The 13067-nt window shown below is 43.1% G+C and overlaps 1 protein-coding gene across 1 annotated transcript in view; it reads right to left on the bottom strand.

Annotated features, from left to right (window-relative positions):
* Nucleotides 1–13067, bottom strand: part of CD9 (CD9 molecule) — a 42860-nt gene that overhangs the window by 28468 nt on the left and 1325 nt on the right.

Raw genomic sequence — 13067 nt, forward strand, 5'->3', positions numbered from 1 at the left:
GAAATAACAGACTTTGGTTTGAGAAAATATAAGGCATGAGAACATAAAACCCTCTGTTATACACTCCCTTTTCAGTTTCTCAGTTTTCAGCCTCTGTAAGAACAAAGTTTGCAGGGAAAAGTTGTTAGGATATTTAATTACATCTTGAGCAATCCTCTTCACTGTTTTAAGTTCCAGCTCAAATAAAGACATGTACAGGCAGTCCCCGAGTTACACGGATCCGACTTAAGTCGGATCCGCAGTTACAAACGGGGTTTGCTGCCCGTCTCCCTGGTCTGCTGGAGACCAGCAGACCAGGGAGACGGGAAGCAAAGCCTCTGAGGACGCCGGCAGCGGGACAGCCGCGGCGCGTCTGGGCTGTCCGCTGCCCGCGTGCTCTGCGGCTTTGCTCCACATCTCCCCAGACCAGGGAGACGGGGAGCAAAGCTGGGGAGCACGCGGGCAGCGGACAGCCCAGACGCGCTGCGGCTGTCCCGCTGCCGGTGTGCTCCGTGGCTTTGCTCCCTGTCTCCCTGGTCTGCTGGTCTCCAGCAGACCAGGGAGACGGGGAGCAAAGCCTTGGGGGACCCGGGCGGCGGGACCGCGATGCGTCTCGGTCCCCCGCCCGCTTCTCCCTGGTCTGCTGGGGGGGGAGGGGCGACGGCACAGCTAGTACGCCCTCCCCCCGCCCCAGCAGACCAGGCTTTTCTCCGGACGCCTGTGGTAGAGAGCTGGGGCGCTGCCGGTTGGTCCCGCAGCGCCGCTCCTAGCGCTACTGGACCAACCCGGCAGCACCCCAGCTGCTCTGCCCCAGGCGTCCCCAAGTCAGCCGCTGCTGAAACTGACCAGCGCTGACTACAGGAAGCCCGAGGCAGAGCTGCTCTGCCCCGGGCTTCCTAGAATCAGCTGCTGATCAGTTTCAGCAGCAGCTGACTTGGGGACGCCTGGGGTTCTTAAGTTGAATCTGTATGTAAGTCGGAACTGGTGTCCAGATTCAGCCTGTTGAAACTGATCAGAGGCTGATTCCAGGAAGCTCGGGGCAGAGCAACTCTGCCTTGGGCTTCTTGTAGTCAGCCGCTGGTCAGTTTCAGCAGTGGCTGAATCTGGACACCAGTTCCGACTTACATACAGATTCAACTTAAGAACAAAACTACAGTCCCTATCTTGTACGTAACCCGGGGACTGCCTGTATCTATTCTTGTCTCCTACTATGGCTCACATCGTGCCCTTTCTTCTCTCAACTGCATGGATCATTACTCTCTCAGCTCCCACTTCCTTCCTGTACTTGTGACCCATGAAACCTCAGTTTTTGCAGTCCCTTCCCTCTTTGAGCTCACCTCTTTCTGTTGGTTATGGGGGGGGGGTAGCCAAATTAGTCTGTGTTTGATCAAAACCATTTGATGTGTTTTAAGATTCTCTCTTTCTGTTAGTGTTCCAATGCTGAATTCAGCTTTACTATTAAAAGATTCTGTTCCCACAAACTCATTTCTTTGTGTATGAGCGTGTGTGTGTAAAATTTAAACAGACCAGCTACTATCCACGTAAAAGTTATCGTAGTATTTAATGTTCTGACTTGAGTCCAATTAAATAATCTGCTTCCTTCCTTCTACTCTGCCCAGCCATCCCAGATTGTAAACTTGTTTGGGCCGGAGTTCCAGACTGGTCTTATTTTTTCTGTTGAAAGCCAGGCACACCTATAATGTGGGAGACGGGGATGTGGCAGAACAGAATGTTCTGGATAACCAATCTTGAGGAAGATAAGGTAGGAATGGGGAGAAGAAATTAGCTCTATGACAGAGCTGGATGTTCAATGAAAGTTATAAAAACGGAGATTGTACACAACCTATTTTTACCTCTTCTTGAAAACACTTTGTATTTGAAACTTTGCTAGTGGTTTGCAAGGAAAGTGTTAATTCAACAAGGAGATATCAGGGCACACATCTGATTTTTTTAGCATCATGTCTCACCACTTGAGCTATCTAGACTAGAAATTCCAAGTTTTATTCACTATCTTATGCAAGAACATACTACAATACTCTGTTAGAAGTTCAGGCAATCAGTTTTGGAGTTAATCACTCATGAAGTCTGAGCCTCTTGGATCACCAGGTCTTTTCTGAACTTAAATACTTCACTACTCTTGAGAAGGGCACGACCTCCACAGGCACAGGTTGTAAGGGTGAGGTAGGTACAAAAAACCCCATACATTCAGGGGAGCCTGTGAGCTGTTGGATAGAGAGAACTCCTGTTCCAGAAACTCAAAAACATAAAAGTAAGGCCTCAGTTTGTAGATGTTGCATAGAGGGGCTTAAGTACAGAAACAACAAGGAATCCAGGAGCACCTAGAGACTAACGTTTATTAAAGCATAAGTTTTCATGGGTTAAAACCCACTTCATCAGATGAATTAGAGTGGAAGTTACAGAAGCAGAGGTATATAAGGAAGAAATTGCTCCTGTAAATGAGGCTTAATCAATTCTGGGTGGAAGTGGCTCATTCACAGCTTTGGTGTGGAGATGTGAATATCCAGAGGGGATATTACCTTTGTAACGTGTTAACTAGTTGAAACAAAACTAGTCTTTTGTTTTAGCTAGACCAGACTAACACGGCTACATCTCTATTATTTAACTAGTTGAGATCCTTATTTAAATCCTAAATTGATAGTGAATTTGCAGGTGAATTGCAGTTCAGCTGTCTCACTTTGTAATCAGTTTTTGAACTTAGTTCCTTCCTTAGAGCTGGCTAGGTATGCATAATGTACCTGTGAGCCTTCTGTATTTGCTGCTACAGAACCAAGCTCCATGCTGACTATTACAGACCTCTCAACTACCTCAGTCGCATACACCTGCATAAGCTCTCTAAACAAAAGAGCTTACCAACTCTGAAGAAACCTATTTAATTAATTTTAAAGTCATGACTTCTGTTTAAAAGCTTGAAATCTGCTCACAAAATGGATAGGTTAAATTTCATGAGAGGGATTTAAAAAAAAAAAAAAAAAAAAAAAAAAAAGTACTTCTCTCACAATGCATCTATATACCTTACCAAAAAAAAAAAAAAAAAAAAAAAAAAACCTACCTTTTTTTCCCCCCCACTCCATCATCAACAAGAGTTGTTTTATGATATTACACATTATGAATGCAAGGGCAGAAGTGGATTTTACTTCCCAGTTTGCAAAATAAGATACAAAATGATTTAGTTCTTCCACAACTATGGAACTCTTGTCTTTTTTGAAGAGATTGGAACAGCTTCTGAAAAAAAAAAAACCACTCATCTGAGGCTATGTTTACACCAAGAATCTAACAGTGTAGTTGATTAACTGATAAGCAAAAGCTTATAGGTTAATGCTATAAACTACACACATTCCCTTCCCCCAGTCCCAACCAGTAAATTTTTAGCAGGCTGGCCAGCAGCCTGACTTAGTTCTGGCTCATACCAGGTGCAAGCCTACTCCTGCTGTGACTGCATTTAAAGTGTATTAGGAGCTGGGTGGGCAGGCAGCCTGGCTCAGTTCTGGTTTGCACTGGGTCCAAGAGCTCAGATGCAGCCCCCACTGCAGACAGGGGCTGCTGCCACTCTGCACTGCTGCCTCTCTATCAGAGGCAGCAGCACAGGGCAACAAACAGGTCGTCTGCAAAAGGAGCTGGTTTTTTAATTGGCTCCCCTCACCGACTAGCTCCCTCCAGGCACCCTGTACGGCTGCTGGCCCTGCCTCCAGGGACTATAGAATAGTCAACTAATCAATAAGAATACATGATGTTACTCGACTATTCAATTAACTGATATTTAACATCCCTAGTTTACACCACAGATCCTATCCCAGTGTAACTATGTCAGCAAAGCTATAGTCTCTACATAACCTACATAATCTTCATAAATAGAAGGGGCTCTCTGTCAATGTAGGAACACCACTTCCCTGAATAACATTAGTTAGGTTGACAGAAGCTCTCTTCTACCAACACAAGTGTGTCTATGTAGGAAGGGCTTGTTGGCATAAGTAAGTTAGTCCCGGGTGCTGTTACTTCACACCCCTCACTAATATAGTGTGCCCATATTACTCCAAGTGTAGAACAAGCCTTGTGCACAAACCTCCATCTAGAGATTGAAAGCTCCATTTTTCCAGAGCAAGGGCAGTCAACAGGCAAACCAGCAGCCAAATCCAAAACCACCAGATGCTTACCAGATGGTTCTGAAGGGACCACAAAAATCTTTTTACTTATGTTCTCTGGAGTCTGGACTTTGACCAAAAAGTTTGGAATTTGACCAAAAAAAAAATATATATATATTTTGACTACCCCGGTTTCAGAGGGAAATAGCTGTCATGTAGGCAATGGAAATGAAGTGGTCCTTCACTTCACCTTTCCGTGCCTCAGTTTCCTATCCCATCCTTTGTCTGTGGCATCTATTTAGACTGTGGCATCTTCAGAGCAGGGATGGTCCCTTATGAAGCATGTAGAAGTGTGAACATACCATACCACCCATGATGGATAGGAATAGTGCTGGCCAGCACCTAGGTTGAGTCCAGACTCAGGGGTTTTTTCAAAAAAAGTAGCCTTTTTTCGAAAATACTTCCCCTGCGTCCAGACTCAAGCCGCATTCTTTCGAAATTAATTCGAAAGAACGCGGCTTTTCTTTCGATGGTGGTAAACCTCAATTTACGAGGAAGAACGCCTTCTTTCGAAAGTTCCTCTTTCGAAAGAAGGCTTTCTTCAATGTAAATAGGGCGTCTTCGAAAGAGAGCATCCAGACTCACTGGATGCTTTCTTTCGAAAAAGCAAGCTGCTTTTTCGAAATTTCTCCGTGCAGTCTAGACGCTCTCTTTCGAAAGAGGCTCTTTTGAAAGATGCTTTCGAAAGAGCCTCTTTCGAAAGAAGCCTGCAGTCTAGACATAGCCCTAGTGATTAAGAGGTTAAACTCAAGTAGCCAGCAAGGGTGTTGGCCAGGGCGCTGGGGAACCAGTTGAGACAGATGGTTGACATTTTAAATTGGATCTAGATACTTTGCCTGCTTTCTTTGTGTGGGAGAGTTAAACCAGGAGTTGAGAGAGACAATGATTTAAACTCAGGGAGGAGTACCATGCCTCCAAGGAACTCGGGGCATGGAAGTGGACTGAATAAAGAGAGGATCATAAGTAAGGTAAAGGGGAAAAAGAGTATTTTCTTTATTTGGTGGTTAGGTTTAAACAGTTCTGTGAACCTATGCCTCCCTTCCCCATTTACCATCTAAGCATTGTTCCCAGAGATTTTTTAATAAAAAAATTGACCAACCCTTGTGTAGAATAAGCCAGGATAATAACTCCTTCCCACCTTCAAACAAGAAAACTACCAAACCTTTACCTCAAACTTTTGACTAGTAAGGAAACCACAATCACTGCCCCCACCTGAGGGCCAAGACCAGCTGTGATTTTACAGAGCATGTAGAAAGATGCTTTGAGAATATTAGGAGCAATTTAGGGATGTGTCTGGTTTTGAACAGATGAAAACTGCCGGTACAGTATCAAAAACACACACCCACTGAGAAGAAAATCAAATAAGGTTTTGAATGGACTGAGGTTGAACCTTAGTAAATGTTTTTGTCAAGCTGTTGGAAATACCCTCATAGATGCATAATGCATATCTGGCAGTTATAAAAGAGGCAGCAACTGTTTACTACAAACATGTTTGCCCCTACTTTGCTTTGAAAATGCATGGGTTGGAAAACAGATATTTTCTCTCTCTCATTAAGGAAGTTCTAGTTTCAAAAGTGTTCTTGCCAACGTTAATGCAATGCCTACAGAACAGCATTTATTGCAATTAAGCGGCATAACATTACACAGAATTCCTGACCCATAGGCAAGACTAGTGGCCATTTTATTCAGAAATCAGTTTACTGACTTTATTTGAAATTTAAATAAATGTAAAGTTAAACCTGCTAGAAATCTGAATATAGATAACTTCATATTGGGCTTCTCGGGACAATATAGTGCAATTGTGCTCCTAACCTTACATGTAAGTACAGGCAGTCCCCGGGTTACGTACAAGATAGGGACTGTAGGTTTGTTCTTAAGTTGAATCTGTATGTAAGTCAGAACTGGCGTCCAGATTCAGCCGCTGCTGAAACTGACCAGTGGCTGACTACAGGAAGCCTGGGGCAGAGCAACTGTGCCTCGGGCTTCCTGTAGTCAGCGCTAGTCAGTTTCAGCAATGGCTGACTTGGAGACGCCTGGGGCAGAGCAGCTGGGGTGCTGCCGGGTTGGTCTAGTAGTGCCCAGAGCGGCGCTGCGGGACCAACCGACAGCGCCCCAGCTGCTCTGCCCCAGGGTCCACAACAAAAGCCTGGTCTGCTGGGGGGGGGGGGGGGCACACTAGCCGCCTCCCGCCCCCCCCCCCCCCCCAGCAGACCAGGGACACAGGGAGCAAAGCCACAGCGGCGGGGTGCCTCACCTCTGAGGCTTTGCTCTGGCACGGGACCCGCCGCCGCTGCGGCTTTGCTCCCGGTGCCCCTGGTCTGCTGGAGACGGTCCCCAGCAGACCAGGGGCACCGGGAGCAGCTTTTCTTGCCCCGGAGGTCAAGGTGGCGGATCGCTGCCTGCGAGCTCTGGGGAGAGAAAGCCCCGTTCGTAAGTGCGGATCTGACGCAAGTCTGATCCGCGTAAATCGGGGACTGCCTGTACTCTGTAAATTAACATTTCATATGGACACAAATAGTATTTTGATTCAGATTATGCTAACTTAACTACATTCACCATTACACAAAGCGGAGAGGAAATGCTTGGGTTTGTATGTTTTTGCTGAATGTCTCTGTTCTGTGAGGAATCATTTTCCCCAACTTGTTCGAGTGGCTTAAAGTAATCTGTTCTTCATTTGTCAGTACACTGTAAAAAAGCTGACAGTTTTTCATACAATCATAAAAATTATGACTTCTCAAGGTCCCCTCCAGTCCTACAAGTCCAGCCCTCTGCACTGTGGTACTACAACAAACAGACTGACTAAGTGCTCTGTCATGTAGGGGATCAGAGATGCCCCGAAAAAAGAAGGCAGCTTTCAAATTCAATCTTACTAATAGCCAGGGCTCAACAAATTCACTTAACTACTCGCCCGTGGCAAGTAGATTTCAGCTGGTCGCCCCATTCACTGGCAGTTTGCGCATTCACAGTGTGGGTCTCACGCACGCGCAGTATGGGGCTAGCGAGTGGTTTTCACCGTGATTGCTGAGCCCTGCTAATAGCTATAGTTTTACTGGACTCATGGTCCATGTAAACAAGGGAGAATTTGTGAGGGATACATACAAAACAGTTTCAAAACAGTTTCAAAAAATTTAAGATAAAATGGAGTTATTTTAATTCAGATCAGGTTGGTGCTTTGTAAAATTAATTTGAGCACGTGCTATTGCAACTTAGATTAAAAATTAGTTATACATGTTCTTTTCAAGTGCTACTACTAGGAAGGTACTGTTGCAAATTTAGCATAGTCTCTCAAGTTATTTATAGCATCCGTTACCTCTTAATTCTCTCCTTCACTCACGTCACTTCTTTACTTCTAACTTCTTTCCTCTCTCACCCACTCCAGCTGTTCTGCTCCCAGTTCTCTTGGGTATGATGTGGGAGCCAGGGAGCACAGCAGCTGGAGCCACCAGGTCCTTCCAATACCAGTGCTGGGCCATTCCCAGTTCCATTCCAATTGACCCATCACTAAGTCCAGATACAGAATTTCAAGACAAAACTTTGGCTCCGTAAGCCAATTACTTTTTAGGAGAGCACTCTTAAGCAGCAGTGAAATAAATTTAAAATTTCTTACAGCTACTGTCCTATTGCAACTCATGTCCCTGCTAGCTCTTTAATTAGCTCCCTGTTGGCTTTTCCCTCAGCTCGGAAGGTTCTTGCCGGAGTTGCGTACCAGAGTGCACCTGCTTACTTTCACTTCTGCTCTTTGAGGATAAGTCTACACTACAGAGTTTTTGCGGAAAAACTCATGAAGCGTCCACACCTCAAGCACATTTTTGCACCAAACAAACAAACATTGAAAGAGCAGAGGGATTTTTGCGCAATAGGTATTCCTCTATGAGGAATAAGTCCTTTTAGCGCAAGAGCTCTTGCGCAAAAAGGTGTGTGGACGGGGAACAGGGGTTTTTTTGAGCAAAAAGAGGCAACTGAAAAAAGGACAGGTGCCCTGGTGGCCATTCTGTAAATAGCAGTCAGAGTTTCCTTTCAGGAGAGCGTCCATGCAGTCTGGACGCTCTCTTGCACAAAAGCAAATCACTTTTTGGATGCGCTTTTGCAGTGTGGACATGCTCTTTCACAAGACGTTTTTGTGGAAGATCTCTTCTGCAAAAAGCTTCTTGTGCAAGAAGCCTGTAGTGTAGACATAGCTAGCGTGAGTAAGTCATGCATTTTATTACAATAATGCAGAACAAAAGAAATCTGTAAGGCCTTATATGATTCACACTTGCACTAGTTCAACTAAGGGTACTGTTTAAAACCAATTTACAAGCCTAATGTAAATACCATTAAAATGGCAGTAAAGGAGTGAGCTTCTCATGGGTAATTCCTTCATATGGAGAAAAATGAGAGTATGATTAAACCACCACCCTATTTATATCTTTAAGACTGACTATCAAACTTTTAAGGGTTCCCCACCCAAAGAGGGAAAGTGCTAGAATGAAACTACACCTTATAATTAGATGAATAAGCTAACTAAATGGTAGTCATCCATTTACTGCTGCTGCACACTGTATGGAAGTTTTCAGAGAACTGTCCACGATAACTCCAAGATCTCTTTCCTGATTTGTCATAGCCAAATTAGCCCCCATCATACTGTACGTATAGTTGGGGTTATTTTTCCCGATGTGCATTACTTTACACTTATCCACATTAAATTTCATTTGCCATTTTGTTGCCCAATCACTCAGTTTGGTGAGATCATCTTGGAGTCCCTCACAGTCTGTTCTGTCTTGACTATCCTAAACAGTTTGGTATCATCTGCAAACTTTACTACCTCACTGCTTACGCCTTTCTCCGGATCATTTATAAATAAGTTGAAAAGGATTGGTCCCAGGACTGACCCTTGGGGTACACCACTAGTTACCCTTCTCCAATCTGAAAATTTACCATTTATTCCTACCCTTTGTTTCCTGTCTTTTAACCAATTCTCAATCCAAGAAAGGACCTTCCCTCTTATCCCATGGCCATGTAATTTACACAAGAGCCTTTGGTGAGGGACCTTGTCAAAGGCTTTCTGAAAATCCAAGTACACTATATCTACTGGATCCCCCTTGTCCGCATGTTAAGGTAAACTTCTTAAAAAGCTTTTCTTCAATAGTCCTGAACCTGAGCCACAATATGCCTATACACCTGTGTTTAAAACAGTTTGAAGGCAAGGGCAATGGGGTTCCATTCCAAGGCAGACCAAATGAAATTGTCACACAATTCAAGACTCATTAGATACTTTTCTGCCACTGTAAATAAACCTTTCATTCACTTTTTCTAGCATGCACCAACACAAACCCCACCCAAAAGCATGGTCTTGTAGTGACCCCTTTTTTAAGCTAAGGATTGTTAGTATGTGTATAGGCATGAGCTGCTCCTGATTAACTGTTTCTTGTTAACTCCATGTGTGAAGGCTCTTTGGACTTGTCTACAGATCAGCTGTGGCAGATTAAGCTATTCTACAATAGCTTCCAGTCTGGATACTCTTATTCAACACTATGGCTAATTCTACACTGGCGGCTTCTTGTGCAAAAACAGCTATTCTTGTGCAAAAACTTGCCTGTTGTCTACGCTGCAAGCGTGTTCTTGCGCAAGTAAATTTACAGGAAAGCGTCAGAAAACAGGGCTTATTCCGGAAGAGTTATTCCTCTCCCCACGAGAAATAAGCCCTCTTGTGCAAGAGGGCAGTGTAGACAGGCAACTTGAATTTCTTGCACAAATGGCCATCAGAGCTTTCTTGCGCAAGAGAGAGTCGACACTGCCATAGATGCTCTTGCGCAAAAGCACATGGCATCGTAGACGCGCTTTTGTGGAAGACTTTTTGTACAAGAACTCTTCCGCAAAACAGTTCTTGAGCAAGAAGTTGCCAGTGTAGAGGTAGCCTAACTTTAGGTCTATACTGCAACACTATTTTGAAATAATGAGTGCTATTCTGAAATAGTACACTGCAGGTAGTTATTTTGAAAATGTCAAAATATCGTCAAGCTGGAGGACTTCTTACTCTGACTCCTGTAACCCTCACTGTAGGAGGAGTAAGGGAAGTCAGAGGAGGAGTGCTCTATTTCGAAATAAGTGCTGTGTAGATTCTCCCAATTTCGAAATAAGCTATCTTGAAATAAGATATTCAATTGACGTAGCTCAATTTGAGAAACTTATTTCGAGTTAAGACCTGCTATGTAGACGCACACTCAATGGCTTTAGACAGTTTAGCTTAATCCACTTTAGAACTGACCTAAACAGGAACGAAGATGTTCTTATTCTGGAACAAGAAACGTTCCACACAAGCACTTACAAATGTACAGCATCGTAGCTGTTCCTGAGTAACTCCTGAGCATAGACAAGCCCTGAAACAGGCACCTTGGGAAACAAAACTGTTAATGTCACTTTATTCCCAGTCCAAAATGTACCTGTCCATAATCAAGAGAAACTGCAGAAAAAGGAAGTATTAAGAGATAGACATTTTAGTTTAATTATTGATAAAAATCAGTTGGTCTTCAAGACCCCCTGGCTACTGCTCATCACTCCTACAAGTGGCAGCATGGCTACACAGGAACAAGAATTTCTCTCTCAAGTCCTCAGTTTAGAAACAGTGCTTGTCTGCATGGTGTCCAGCTAAATTCCAACTCCAGCACACACCTCCCAAAATCTAGAAGTTGGACCAGCTACAAATGCAGGTCCATTCTCTAGATTTAAATTCTGTTGTAATACCAATCAGTTTAAGAATGAGACTCTCAGCCTCTTAGAGTTTTGAGACAGAAGAGCGTCCTATATTTTATTTGCCTTGAGGGTCAAAACAATCTTATTTTATCCCAGGACATGTTTATGAAAATATGGATTCTCTCACTAGTTATTTGTATCACAATAGCACCTGGAGGCCCTGTTCTGGATTCAGATCCCCATTGTCCACTGCACACACACAGTAAGAGACTGTCGCTATGTCTGGACTGCAGTGTTTTTCCAGGATACCGGCGGCATCCTGAAAAAACTCTGCTATATCAAGGAAACACGTCAGCTTTTTTCCAAAAAAAGTGGGCACATTCTTTCAGCATCTCTGTATTCCTCATTTTATGAGGAATAAGGGATTTTCCGAAAGGAGGTTTTTCTGACATTTGGCCCCATGTAGATGGACCAAATGTCGGAAAAGCCTCTTCTGAACCCCCTCCCCCCCAGAAAACACCCGGCAGTGTAGACATAGCCTGTGTCTGCCTCACGGTACGTCTAAACCACAACAATTTTTTTGAAAGATATGCAAATTGTGGGAATTTGCATATCTTCTTCTGATCGCATTTTCGAAAGAACTTCTTTTGAAAATGAAAGTAGTCTGGATGCAGTTTTTTTTCCAGAATAAAAACCGCTCTCTTTTAAAAAAAAAAAAAAAAAAAAAAAAAAAAGGAGGTTTATGTGTTTTCAAAAGGTTTAAAAAAAAATTGCATTCCAGACTTTCATTTTCGAAAGAGCCTCTTTCAAAAATGCGATTGGAAGAAGATATGCAAATTCCCACAGAAATTGCATATCCTCTTTCGAAAAATCTTTGTAGCCTTAGAGGTACTAAGGAAAAAAGACTGTTTTGTTGCCTCCTGTTAGCTACCTATAACTTTCCATTGAAAGCTAAGCAGTGTGTAGCTTTTACATGTGTTTGCAGGTCAAAATAAGCACATGCAATTGTGTTTTCCGTGCCAATACTATATTTACTCACATAATTCTATTTTCCTATTTTCACTATCACTAGTAGTTTGCATATAGCATTAATAATCAAAAAGGTATTATGTGGATTTTTGAGGGGAACTTTTTGATGAGGGCAGAGAAAAAAAGAGCAAGTCTGAAAGCTGATGTTTTTTTAATAGATTTTCTTTCTTTTTTGAAAAAAATACATAAAGTTGTACCCAGACCTGACTGACTTTGAGCCACATCTGACCTGATTTCCTAGAGCTTTACAATGATCCTGCAACGGGGTCTACTGTCTTCCCTTTGACTTTAGCACAAACATGACTACAACAAATACAGATTTGTATTTAGCAGTGTAAACAGCCAAAGTACTGATATTCTCTCACCGATTAAATAGAAGCTATAAGTAAAAGGAAAATTTGAGAAGTCACTGCTTCAGAATGACAAATGCAGTTCCTTGAGATATTGGCTTGTAGCTGAGCCCTTCACAATGCTCCCTAACTTTCTTTTCCGTTGCCTTGCTCCAAAGGGATAAAATTCTCTGTACTTCCTGGGTAGATGGCACTCTGAAAATGCACCAAAGTGTCCCAAAGAGAGCCACCAACTTCAGGTGAAGGTTCCACCAGCAAGATGCACAGGTTAGAAGTTTAAACTCAAGGGGGGGAGGGGGAGAGAGGAGGGCAGAACTGTCCTAACTATGTGTTTATCTGTTACCATAAGAGCTTACATATATCACTGGTTTCCCTTCCCCCATGTTAACATGCAGGCTGCTAGGTATGTTTCCATTACAGTTTTGTAGAACTATGGGTAGAAACTACAGTGACATTCAGTTTTAAAAAATGAACTGAGGACATGCGGTGGGATGAAGTCTGAAAGCAGTAAAATTCACAAACAACAAAAGTGATAAGAAAAAATAGGCTACAGGTAAGTTTGCAAAGCACAACTGTTGCCGAAAAAAAAAAGCCAGCTTTGAGCTGCACGCAGAACTTTTGCCACAGGATTACGCATGCAATGCATTTAACCCAAAGTACTTTTCCAAAGTAAATCAATGCTTCTTTAGTACTTTCTTCAGCAGATACTAAAGAGTGACTCTCTAAAAGTATACAACAAGCAGTCTGATAGCACTTTAAAGACTAACAAAACATCATCGACATGTTTTGTTAGTCTTTAACGTGCTACCAGGCTATTTGTTGTTTTTTACCCCATGAAGCTTTAAAAATATACAGTTAAGAAAGGTAAAAAAACTTG

Source organism: Pelodiscus sinensis, chromosome 1 (genome assembly GCF_049634645.1).
Source record: "Pelodiscus sinensis isolate JC-2024 chromosome 1, ASM4963464v1, whole genome shotgun sequence".
Taxonomy (NCBI): Eukaryota; Metazoa; Chordata; order Testudines; family Trionychidae; genus Pelodiscus; species Pelodiscus sinensis.